The 11905-nt window shown below is 41.4% G+C and overlaps 1 protein-coding gene and 1 non-coding gene across 3 annotated transcripts in view; one reads left to right on the top strand and one right to left on the bottom strand.

The window, feature by feature from the left end:
* Window positions 1-1625: 1625 nt before the first annotated feature.
* On the bottom strand, window positions 1626-1697 carry TRNAC-GCA (transfer RNA cysteine (anticodon GCA)). Its single transcript has one exon. It is a non-coding gene; the product is annotated as a tRNA-Cys (tRNA).
* Window positions 1698-9009: 7312 nt separating this feature from the next.
* Window positions 9010-11905, top strand: part of TMOD2 (tropomodulin 2) — a 55575-nt gene continuing 52679 nt past the window's right edge. Inside the window, exon 1 of one of the 2 annotated variants that reach the window (XM_019968831.2) lies at window positions 9010-9134. The gene's annotated coding sequence lies outside the window, so the exon portion shown is untranslated. Of the gene's footprint in view, window positions 9135-9547; window positions 9653-11905 lie in introns of those variants that run through there. The other variant, XM_070797546.1, reaches the window with a different exon arrangement.

The raw sequence follows: 11905 nt of genomic DNA, 5'->3' as shown, positions 1-11905 counted from the left end.
GAATGAACAGGGGGAACATCAATATTGACACAACAAAAATAAAAAGGATAATAAAGAAATATTATGAACAACTGTTTGCCAAGAAACTACAAAACTTAGATGAAATGGATACATTCCTAGAAAGATACAAACTAACAAAACTGATTCAAAAAGAAATACATAATCTGAATTCAACCAAAGAGATTGAATTAGTAATTTTCAAATTTTTAGTAAAGAAAAGCCAAGGCCCAGATGGTTTCATTGGTAAATTCTACCAAACATCTAAAGAATTATTATCAATCCTTCATAAATGCTTCCCAAAAATAGAAGAGGAAGCAACACTTCTAACTCATTCTATAAGGCTAGAATTACTCTGATATCAAAACTAGTCAACACATCAGAAGATAAGAAAATCACTGACCAATATCTCCTATGAATATGAAAAAAGTTTTCAACAAAATATTAGCAAACTAAACGCAATGATTATAAAGAGGACTATATACCATGATGAAGTAGGATTTATCTCAGGAATAAATAATTCATTAAGGTCTGAAAATAAATGTAATATACCATATTAATAGAATAAATGAAAAAAATCTACATGATCATCTTAATAAACTGGAAAAAGTCTTTGATGCAATCCAACACCCTTTCATGATAAAAGCATTGAACCAAGTAGGAATGGACAGGAACTTCTTCAAACTGATAAAGAGTGTTTACCAAAGGATACCATCAAAAAATTATTAATAGAAAAAAGAACAATTCACAGAATGAGAAAAAATACGTGCAAATAATATGTCTGAAAAGGAATTTATAATCAGAACATATGGAAAAGGTTTATAGATCAGTAATAAAAAGACAAAATAACCCAGTTAAAAGTGGACTTCCCTGGTGGTCCAATAGTTACGAATCTGCCTGCCAATGCAGGGGACATGGGTTTGATCCCTGGTAAGGAAAGATTCCGCATGCTGTGGAGCAACTAAGTCCATGCACAACCACTACTGAACCCACGAGCAGCAGCTACTGAGCCCCGTGTGCCCTAGAGCCTGTGCTCCTCAACGAGAAGCCACCACAATGAGAAGCCCATGTACCAAACTAGAAAGTAGCCCCTCACTGCAACTAGAGAAAGCTCGCGCACAGCAACCAAGACCCAGCACGACCAAAAATAAATTAAAACATAAATTGTTTTTAAAAAGTAGACAAAAGATTTGAATAGACATTTCTTTGAAGAAAATATAAAAATGATCTGTAAGCACATGAAAAAATTGTTCAATATGATTATGCACTGAAGAAATGCACATCAAAACCGCAATGTGATATCACTTCACACTAAATGGGATGGCTATAATAATTATTTTTAAAAAGACACATCAACAAGTGTTGACAAAGATATGGAAAAATTGGAATGCTCACACATTACCGGTAAGAATATAAAATGGTGCAGCTACTTTGGAAAACAGTTTGGCAGTTTCTCAAAACGCTAAACATAGTAATGCTAAACATAAAGTTACCGTGATGTGAAGTGAAGTCGCTCAGTCGTTCCAACTCTTTGAACCCCATGGACTGTAGCCTACAAGGCTCCTCTGTCCATGGAATTTCCCAGGCAAGAGTACTGGAGTGGTTGCCATTTCCTTCTCCAGGGGATCTTCCCAACCCAGGGATTGAACCTGGGTCTCCTGCATTGCAGGCAGACACTTTACCATCTGAGCCACCAGGGAAGCCCAAAGTTACCACATGACCTACCAATTCCATTCCTAGGTATATACTCAAGAGAAATAAAAACATATGTCTATACAAAAACCTGTGCACACAGGGAAGTATAGTCAGTGTCTTGTAGTAACCCATAATGGAAAATAATTTAAAAAATAACGTGTATAACTGAATCACACACATAAAAAAAATTCTACTTTTTGAAATTTAGTAATGTCTAATTTTTTGCCAGTTTTTCTAAATGTCCTATGGATAGCTAATAACGAAGTATGAGCTATAAATAGGATATGATTAATATAAATTAAATAGAAATATATTTAAATTATTAATGACACCATTCAAGATACTCCTATTCTTATTTTTTCTGCACTTGATAAAAATATTCTCAGAGAAATGTTAGTATGTCTCACTATGATTATATATTTTTTCTTTTCCCTTTTATTTCTTCTGATTTTTGCTTTATTATCTTTGCTTCTTTGTTGTTAAGGTGTCTAATAGTTTATGATGTCTATCTTCTTTGTGAATTGTAACTTTTATCATTAAAAATATTTATCTTTGTTTCTTTTAAAATAAATAAATAAAATTTTTTGAAAACCTGTGCACAAATGTGCATAGAAGCATTATTCTTAATAGCCAAAATGTGGAATTAAACTAAATGTCCATCAACTGAAAAATAAAGAAAATGTGATATACCAGTACAGTAGAGTATTACTGAACTGATCATAAAAATGTTAAGTAATGATACATGTTACAACATTCATAAGCCTTGAAAACATTATGCTAAGTGAAAGAAGGCAGTCACAAAAGACCACATGTTATATGATTCTATTTATATGAAATACCCAGAATAAGCAAATCCAGAGAAGACAAAAAAATAGATTAGTATTTGTCAGGGTCTGGGAGTGTTAGGGGAAGAGGGAGTGACTGCTGATATATAATATGGGGCTTCTTTTTGGGATTTTGAAAATATTCTAAAGTCAGATTGGGTAACAATTATATAACTTTGTGAATATACTAAAAACCATTGAAGTGTACACTTTAAAAGGGTAAATTTATGATATGCGAAATCTACCTCAGGGAAGCTGTCTTTTAAAAATACAGAGATATTTTAGCCACAAAAAAGAATGAAAGCTTGCCATTTGCGACAACATGAGAGCATTATGCTAAGTGAAATAAGTCGGAAGAGAAAGACAAATTCTGTATAATCTCACTTACATGTGTATTCTAAAACAAAAACAAAAACCAAGCTTCTAGACACAGATAACAGACTAGTGGTGGCCAGAGACAAGGAGTGGGGAGTGAGTGAAACGGGTGCAGGGGGACAAAAGATACAAACTTCTATATATTTTATATATAGAATATATATAAATATATATAGAAATTATATAAATATAAATATATATTATATATATATAATAATATATATAAATATATATAGAAAAAATATATATATATTTTATAACTTCTAGTTACAAAATAAACCAGTGATGGGGATATAATGTACAACATAGTGACTCTAGTTAATAATACAGTATTGCATATTCGAAAGTTGCTAAGAGAATAGACCTTAAAAAGTTCTCATCATGAGGAAAGGGGTCAAAAGGTACCCAGAATATGTAAAAAGAATGGTTTAATAAAGCTCCACTACTCAGTTTCAACCATTATCAACTCACAGCCTATCTTATTTCATAAATACTCTCATGCTGGATTATTTGAAAAGAAAAATCTCAGATATTATTTCTTCTGTAAATATTCAGCATTTTTTCAGTAATATTCAGTAATATCTTTCCAAAAGATAAGGACTCTTTAAAAAATAACAATACTATTATCACATGCAAACAATTTTAAATTAATACCATAAGATAACCAAACAACTGCTTTATTCAAATCAATATCAACACATTGCATTTGGTTATTTGTCTCTTTTATTTCTGTGTATCTATAAGCTCTCTCTGGAGAAGGCAGTGGCACCCCACTCCAGTACTCTTGCCTGGAAAATCCCATGGGCGGAGAGGCCTGGTAGGCTGCAGTCCATGGGGTCACGAAGAGTCGGACACGACTGAAAGACTTCACTTTCACTTTTCACTTGCATGCATTGGAGAAGGAAATGGCAACCCACTCCAGTGTTCTTGCCTGGAGAATCCCAGGGACGGGGGAGCCTGGTGGGCTGCTGTCTATGGGGTCACACAGAGTCGGACACAACTGAAGTGACTTAGCAGCAGCATAAGCTCTCCATCTTTTATTTTTCTTGCAATTTATTTATCGAAGAACTGGGTTGTCCTGTAAAGTTTCCTACATTCTGAATTCTGCTGATTGCACACTTGTGGTCTCATTTAACATGAGCACTATTATACAGTGATTCACTTTTAGATGCTTGTTGTTACTGTGTTATTTATTACACTATAAATAAGATAATTCATACTTCATCAAGATAGTCATCACTCCTTTAGTGGTTACTGAGCACCACATCCTTTGTAGCCTACTTGACACAAATTATCTAATTTCATCCTCACAACAGCCCCATGTAGTAAGTATTAATATTCCCAGCCTAGGAGTGAAGAAAACGAGGCTTAGAAAGGTTAAAGAAATGTGACCACAATCAAGCAAGCAGTAAATAAATGGGTTCAATCCAGATCTGTCTGGATTAGAAACCATAGTTTAACCATAGTTAAAATGCATGCTTCTATCCATAAGGTGATAATATCCCTATTCTTTGCCTTGGGTTGTGGTTGTTGTTTGTTTTTATCAACTTCATTCTATCCAAAGAACTTGTTTTCACATTTCATCTGCAACACTTAGGATTCTTTCAGCTTCAAGTAACAGAAAACTCTATCTCAAATGGTCTCAACAATAAGGATATTTATTATCTCATATTACAAGAAATCCAGAAGCTGGGCAGCACCAGGGCTGATTGGTTTACTGACTCAACAACAACATCACAGACCCAAGTTCATTCTCTTTAGTCTGCCATCATCAGTGTGTTGGCTTTGTCCTAAGCTTGGAACCTCTGATAGCTCTAAGATGGCTATTCCAGTTTCAGGGAGCATAGCCAGATGCAACAACATCCCATGCAGATGGTGGCATATTTCTCTTTATGTCTCTATTTAAGAGCAAGAAAACCTTTCCCAGAAGCCCTTCAGCAACCCCCTCCTTAGGTCTCACTGGCCAGAACTGGGTCACATGCCCACCCCTAATCTCTGAAAGGCCAGGCAATAGGATTCTATTCCCCGTACCCATGATAGGTTGGTATGGGATGGTAATAGCATCACGTTCCCCAATAGACAAACATCTGAACAGGCTTCTGTAAAGAAGGAAGAGAGGGGAATGGATGATGAGTAGGCAAGCAACAGTATATTCTGTGTGTTCTCAGTGATGTATGCTATATGTTCCATTGAGAATTTACTGTTGATGTATCAGTCTCCTCACTGCATGAAGAAGAGACGAGACAAGATGATCTGTAAGGTCCCTTCCAGCTCTAGGAGTTGTGTTTCAATTTTGAATTTTCATATAAATGGGGCTGGGACTGTTGGATAGCTCTTGTATCTCTGCTTTGACTGCCAACTATGACTTTAACCTACGAAATCATTTGTTTGCCAGCTTCCTTTCACAGTCTTCAACTGAAACAGTGCTTCATTCATCTCATTACATGCATACATTTTCCTTGTGGGAAAACACAAGGAAGCCAGTGAGAAAGAGAGTACACCAAACTGTACAAAAAGCTCTTAATGACCCAGATAACAATAATGATGTGGTCGCTCACCACTTAGAGACAGATATCCTGGAGTGTGAAGTCAAGTGGGCCTTAGGAAGCATTACTAAGGCCCACTTGAACAAAACTAGTAGGGGCGATGGAATTCTAGCTGAGCTATTTCAAATCTTAGATGATTCTGTTAAAGTGCTGCACTTATTAATGCCAGCTAATTTGGTAAACAGCAGGACTAAGAAAGGCCATAGGACTGGAAAAGGTCAGTTTTCATTCCAATCCCAAAGAAAGGCAAGGCCAAAGAATGTTCAAATTACCATACAATTGCACTTATTTCACATGCCAGCAAGATTATGCTCAAAATCCTTTAAGCTAGGCTTCAGCAGTACATGAACCAAGAACTTCCAGATGTTCAAGCTGGATTTAGAAAAGGCAGAGGAAAAGGAGATCAAATTGCCAACAAACACTGGATCATAGAAAAAGCAAGGGAATTCCAAAAAAAAATCTACTTTTGCTTCACTGACTGTGCTAAAGCCTTTGACTGTGTGGATCACAACAAACTATGGAATATTCTTAATGAGATGGGAATACCAGACTACATTACCTGCCTCCTGAGAAACCTGTATGTAGGACAAGAAACAACAGTTAGAACTGGACATGGAACAATGGACTGGTTCAAAATTGAGAAAGGAGTATGTCAAGGCCGTATACTGTCACCCTATTTATTTAACTTATATGCAGAGTACATCATGTGAAATGCAGAGCTGGATGAATCACAAGCTGGAATCAAGATTGCTGGAAGAAATATCAACCACCTCAGATATGCAGATAATACCACTTTAATGCCAGAAAGTGAAGAGGAACTAAAGATCCTCTTGATAAAGGTGAAAGAGGGGAGTGAAAAACCTGGCTTAAAACTCAACATTCAAAAAACTAAGATCATGGCATCCGGTCCTATTACTTCATGGCAAATAGATGGGGGAAATGTGGAAACAGTGTCAGATTTCATTTTTGGGGGCTCCAAAATCAATGCAGATGGTGACTGCAGCCATGAAATTAAAAGACGCTTGCTCCTTGGAAGAATAGCTACGACAAACCTAAACAGTGTATTAAAAAGCAGAGACATCACTTTGCCAACAAAGGTCTGTATAGTCAAAGCTATGGTTTTTCCAGTAGTCATGTACAGATGTGAGAGTTGGACCATAAAGAAGGCTGAGCACTGAAGAATTGACACTTTTGAACTGTGGTGTTGGGGAAGACTCTTGAGAGTCCCTTGGACAGCAAGGAGATCAAACCAGTCAATCCTAAAGGAAATTAACCCTGAATATTCATAGGAAAGACTGATGCTGAAGCTGAAGCTCCAATATTTTGGCCACCTGATATGGAGAGCCGACTCACTGGAAAACACTCTGATGCTGGGAAAGATTGAGGGCAAGAAGAGAAGGGGACAACAGAGGATGAGATGGTTGGATAGCATCACTGACTCAATGGACCTGAGTTTAAGCAAACTCAGGGAGATAGTGAAGGACAGAGAAGCCTGGTGTGCTGCAGTTCATGGGGTCGCAAAGAGTTGGACATGACTTAGTGACTGAACAACAACAACAAAGCATCTTTGCTATATTAAACATTTGCTACCCTTTCTTACAATCTGATAAAATTGCTTTGTTATTTTCAGCTTATGCCTACCACCAGCTTTCTCTGGGGAAGCGACTAGCTTGATCTGTAAGCAGTCCTATTCTTATTTAACAGAAAGCTATAATTTGTGACAAATGTACAACATAAAAAAAGTCAAAGGCATCTGATCTGTTACATAGGACATTTGGAATAAAAAAAATACAGGAAAACATGGGAATGTGATTTAAATTGATGTGGCCACACCTCCCTTTCATTTCACTCCTTCTCTTGCAGATTCGCCATTCTGGTGAGGAGGTTCCCCAGAGTCTGTAGTCCATCGCTACAGTGTAGTGACAGAAGGTGTAGTCCATCACTACAGAGCTGCTAGTGGACACAACACTGGGCTCTCGGTCAGCAGCTACCGGATGCCATTGTTCTAGCTTATAGTTCCAAGAGCCTTTAAGAATTAACTTTATTTTCTGATTCAGCCCTCTTCCTGGGGAAAACATGGCCCTGTTTTGAAATGTACAAATGAAAGACAGCACTGAGAGTGCCTCTTCAGAGAAGGCCAGGACAGAAGGAGAGAAGGCTTAGTGACCAGCTGGATGGCCTTGAATAACTCATATCACCTCTCTGTGCCTCTTGGAACTCTTGACTGAAGAAAATCCTCACCCTGCATCTCACAGCGTTGTCGGAAAAGTCAAATGAGAACATGGATAGGAATGTACTTCCACAAAGGCAAAGTGATGCTACTATTTTCAAACATGGAATTTTCTCTGCAGCATTTTTGGGGGGGTCACATGACCACTGCACAGGTCATTGCCAGATTATGATGCTGATTCACATCCACTCACTCTTTGCCTGTTTCAGAGATTATGCCAGCAATGCTGCATCCATCCCTTTGGTTCATTTTCCTTCCACCACATCTGGAAAATGCAAATCCCACCATAACGTGAAATATTGCATTGAAAGTATGCAGCAAGAGTTCAAAAAGGAGAGACGTCACATGTGGTAGAAAATGCTTTTGGAAGGTAACCTTATTATGCCATGTATTTTCATAATTTCAATCTTTGTCCTAGGTCGCACCACCCCCAGCCCCCACCCCCCACCCCCGCTTCCATGCTTCACAGACCAGACAGTATTTTCTCTGTCTTTGTAGCTCCCAAGAACCTGGCATAGAGGACACATCACAGTACATATTCTGGGTGAAGTGAGCCGGCTAAATAGCTGACAACAGCAAACTCGGTGGGCTTTAACATTTATTTATCCAGACCAACGAGGCCAACTATACAACTTAGCATTATACACAGGGCTTTCAAGATCGGAAGTGTGCCTGGGTCTCCCTGTAACCCCTGAGGAACGTTATTGAGTATGTGCTAAGGGCCTGACCACAAGGCTTTCACATACGCACCTAAAATGCATTTGGTCCTCACAACTTACTTTCAAGCTTTAAGTCTATACTTTACACATGAGGATGCTGAGGCTCTCAGTGAAGCCACCGCGTGTGCATGGGCTGGCGAACATCCTCACCCACAAACTTTAGATCAGCCTCGCCACACCCCACCTCCCTACGCCCAGGCATGTGCCCCAACCACTACTCCCCACGCTCCGCCTGAGGCCGGCGTAAAGCCAGTAAAACCCAGGACAGGCCTCGTCTGTGTCTAAGCCGGTGTTCTCACGGCTTCGAAGTAACGGTGCTCACTCACCCAGCTGCTCCTCACGAGCTTGGAGAGCCTTTGCCACCCACCCTATCCGTAGCCCCGGGCTTCTCAAGAGAGCCCGTTACAGCCTGGTCCCAAGGCTGAGGTCCTGTTCGCCCGCACAGCGCTTACAGGGTCGGGACTCAGATTCCGGGCGAGGACACCTGCAGCGGAGGGTGGGGAAGCCCGGGGTGACAGCCAGGGGCAGGGGGTCCAGCCTCCGCGCGGCCGCCGCTCGCCGCTCCGAACTACGCTTCCCAGCCTGCTCCGAGGCAGCCGCGCGCCCCGGCGCCGCGCCCGGCCGGGAGCCGCCTGTTGATCGCCGCGCTCTCCCGGGCCACGGCGCCGCCCTGCTCTCCGGCCCCGCTACTTCGGGGTAGACGGACTGACTGCACGCACCGCCCGCTCCGGGATGGGCGCACGCACGGGTGAGCGCGCCGGGGGTGGGTGGGGGCCCCCCCGGGAGAGGTGCCGTCTGCAGCCCCCAGGCCAGCAGCGCGGGGCGGCCGCGCCCTCCCTGCCCGCGGAAGGATGCTCTGCGGGGTCGGCGCTCAGCCGGGAGGGCGCGCGGAGCCGGCACCGCCTCTGGCCTCCTCGGATCGGCCCGCGGCGCGGAGGAAAGCGCGGTGGAGGGCTGCGCGGGAGGGAGGCGCCCAGCGGGTGTGGGTCCCACGCGCTGCACTGCGGCTCCGCAGTCTCTGCATCCCCCAGCCGCCGCAGGGAGGGCGCGGTCTCTGTCCTCCCTGAGCTGCGGGGCCGGGTGTTTCCACGCTGGGCTTTGTTCCCCACTTCTCTCCTGTGAACGTTTGACAAGCTCCTGGAGCCTAATGCCTGTCACTGCAGCGTTAGATCGGGCGGCGGGGAAAGGTGGACTCCGGCTGGAACTGTCACCCGCAGGGTGTTTCAGCCTCCGAGAAAGCAGCGTTATGAGAGCGGCCTGATGCAGGTCGTGAGACTCTTTTTTTTTTTTTTTTTCTGGTTTAAGTTATGTTAGCATGTGCTCCCTTGAGTCTTCCTAAATTTTCCTTGTTGACCTGCAGGAGTGAAAATTGGTTTTTAATAATGACAATAATGGCTCCTAATGGGAATTTTTGAAGTATTCAAAGATGGGAAGGTGATGCAGGCAAAATGCGATTTAGCAACGAAGGCTGTGAATGCAGTGGGCTTCCTCTTGCCTATTAAACATCGGGATCACCAGGTCCTTGAGAAGGGAATGAAAAGAAGGTCGGAGCAGGTATCATAAAAACCCATTTCCCTAGCTCTGCCGTTAAGGAGCTGAGGGACCCTGGGCAAGTCTGTTCACCTCTGTTAACCTCTTTCTCCATGTAAAACCGGGTATTCCGCCTAAATGATTTCTAAACCTCTGTTCTTCCAAGGCTCTCATATCAAGAAACTAAGGAGAGGAGGGTGCGTCTGTTCAACACCATTATAGAAAGCCTGACACTGACAGAAGAGGAGGTTTTACCTAGTGAGGAAGAAAGATTTTTCAGGGTTTAGGCAACTTGATTTTTTTTCAAAAATAGAACTGGTTTTCTCTACTCTCTGCAGTCTAATCCAATAAATATGCATTACAACTGTTTTAATTTTTGTGAATTAGTATAAATATGTAGACAACAACATGCTGTGGATTTTCTGTGTTTGTTTTTAATTGGCTGAAGGTGAACTGATGAGAGGTAAAGGGAGATGTAAATGGCTCCCCAGGGCTAGGCAGGAGCCCTCAGAGATGGTGAGCAAGGAGAAGGGGAGGAACCGCAGAGAAAGTCACCAGAGAGTTCAGACACTGAGGATAGAGAGGATGGGTACTGATGGGTCATTGTTTGCATAATAAATACACAATAGAAGGAATGAGAGAATCAGAAAACCAGTGCTCTGCAACTCTAATGTAACTGATTCAGGCAAGGATTCATCCACAGATGACAAAACCTTTGAGCCAGAGGTTGTTAGGGAAGAGGATTTTGACATTATTTCAAAGTATCTTGCCACATAGTACCTAGGGAAAATGTGTCCTTACAATAGAGAGATGAGAAAGTCATCAGCTCGGCTGAATGATCAAGCATACCAACACATACCATGAGTCTCCTGTTGGGTTATGCAGTGAGGTGGTCATAACTGTGTAATGTTCCTGCCAAAAAGATGGTGGGGCCAGGGTATTGTAGATTAAAATATTCAACTGACTTAACAATAAATTGGGATGTATGAACTTTGGATCCTAAATCAGAAGAAGAAAAAAAAGCTATGATTAGTTGGAGACAATTGGAGAGATTTGACTATGGACTACATATTAGATAAATATCATGGAATTACTTTTTGCTTCCTTAGGTGCAGCGATGGTACGGTGGTCATGTAGGACACTGTCATTTTCTTTTGAGATGTAGGCATTAGAGGCAAAACGGCATGACATCTGCAACTTTCAGCTGGTTCAGGGTAGGGGGAGTAAAGGGCTGGGGAGGAAGCTGGAGAATGTAGCAAAATGACGACAGTGAATCAAAGAGAATGGTATATGGGTGTTCTGTTCTTGTACCTTTTCTGTAGATTTGAACTTTTTAAATTAAAAGTTGGGGTGATCGATCAAATAGACAAGCAAACAAAGAGAAAGGATTGCGGAGGACAGTGTGGACGCCTGCAGTGAACCTGCAGGGAGCTCACAGTGAGTCTGTGTCTCACTGCGCTCACTCAAGACTTCAGTCCTGTTGGAGGAGTGAGTGGGGTCAGGGGAAGTTCTCTTTCTTGCTTTGTCTTAACTACTATCAATCGTTTATTCTTAAGACACCCCATCCCCTAATTCCAACCTCAAATTCTGAAATTCCCATACCTTAGAATTTCTAGCCCTCCCCACAAACCATCCTGAAAGCGCTGTCCCTTTTCTCTCTGAGTTCAAGAACTGCGCCTCTATAGCAGGAAGTTCTAGGTGCTGGTTCTTTTTATTTTGAATTAGGGGAACATTGGAGGAAAAACAGACCCAGCTTTCTGACAGAAGTTCAAGGATTTCCTCTTGTTCGCTTTATTTGTGAATCACATACAACCAAATGTTTCCTTATAGACTATAAGTGGATCAAAGGAGCTCATAGAAGGCAAGTGCAGAAGAGATTTCCTATTACCAGACTAAGAAAACAGATTAAGATTATATTTTAAGAAACCAATTCTTAAGATATAACACTTTAATTTTATACTGAATCTTTTGCTACAAGGATTTTTTCCT

The sequence above is a fragment of the Bos indicus genome, chromosome 10 (genome assembly GCF_029378745.1).
Source record: "Bos indicus isolate NIAB-ARS_2022 breed Sahiwal x Tharparkar chromosome 10, NIAB-ARS_B.indTharparkar_mat_pri_1.0, whole genome shotgun sequence".
Classification (NCBI taxonomy): Eukaryota; Metazoa; Chordata; class Mammalia; order Artiodactyla; family Bovidae; genus Bos; species Bos indicus.
Note: the sequence above shows the minus strand (reverse complement) of the source record. Positions and strands in the feature narration are given on the sequence as shown.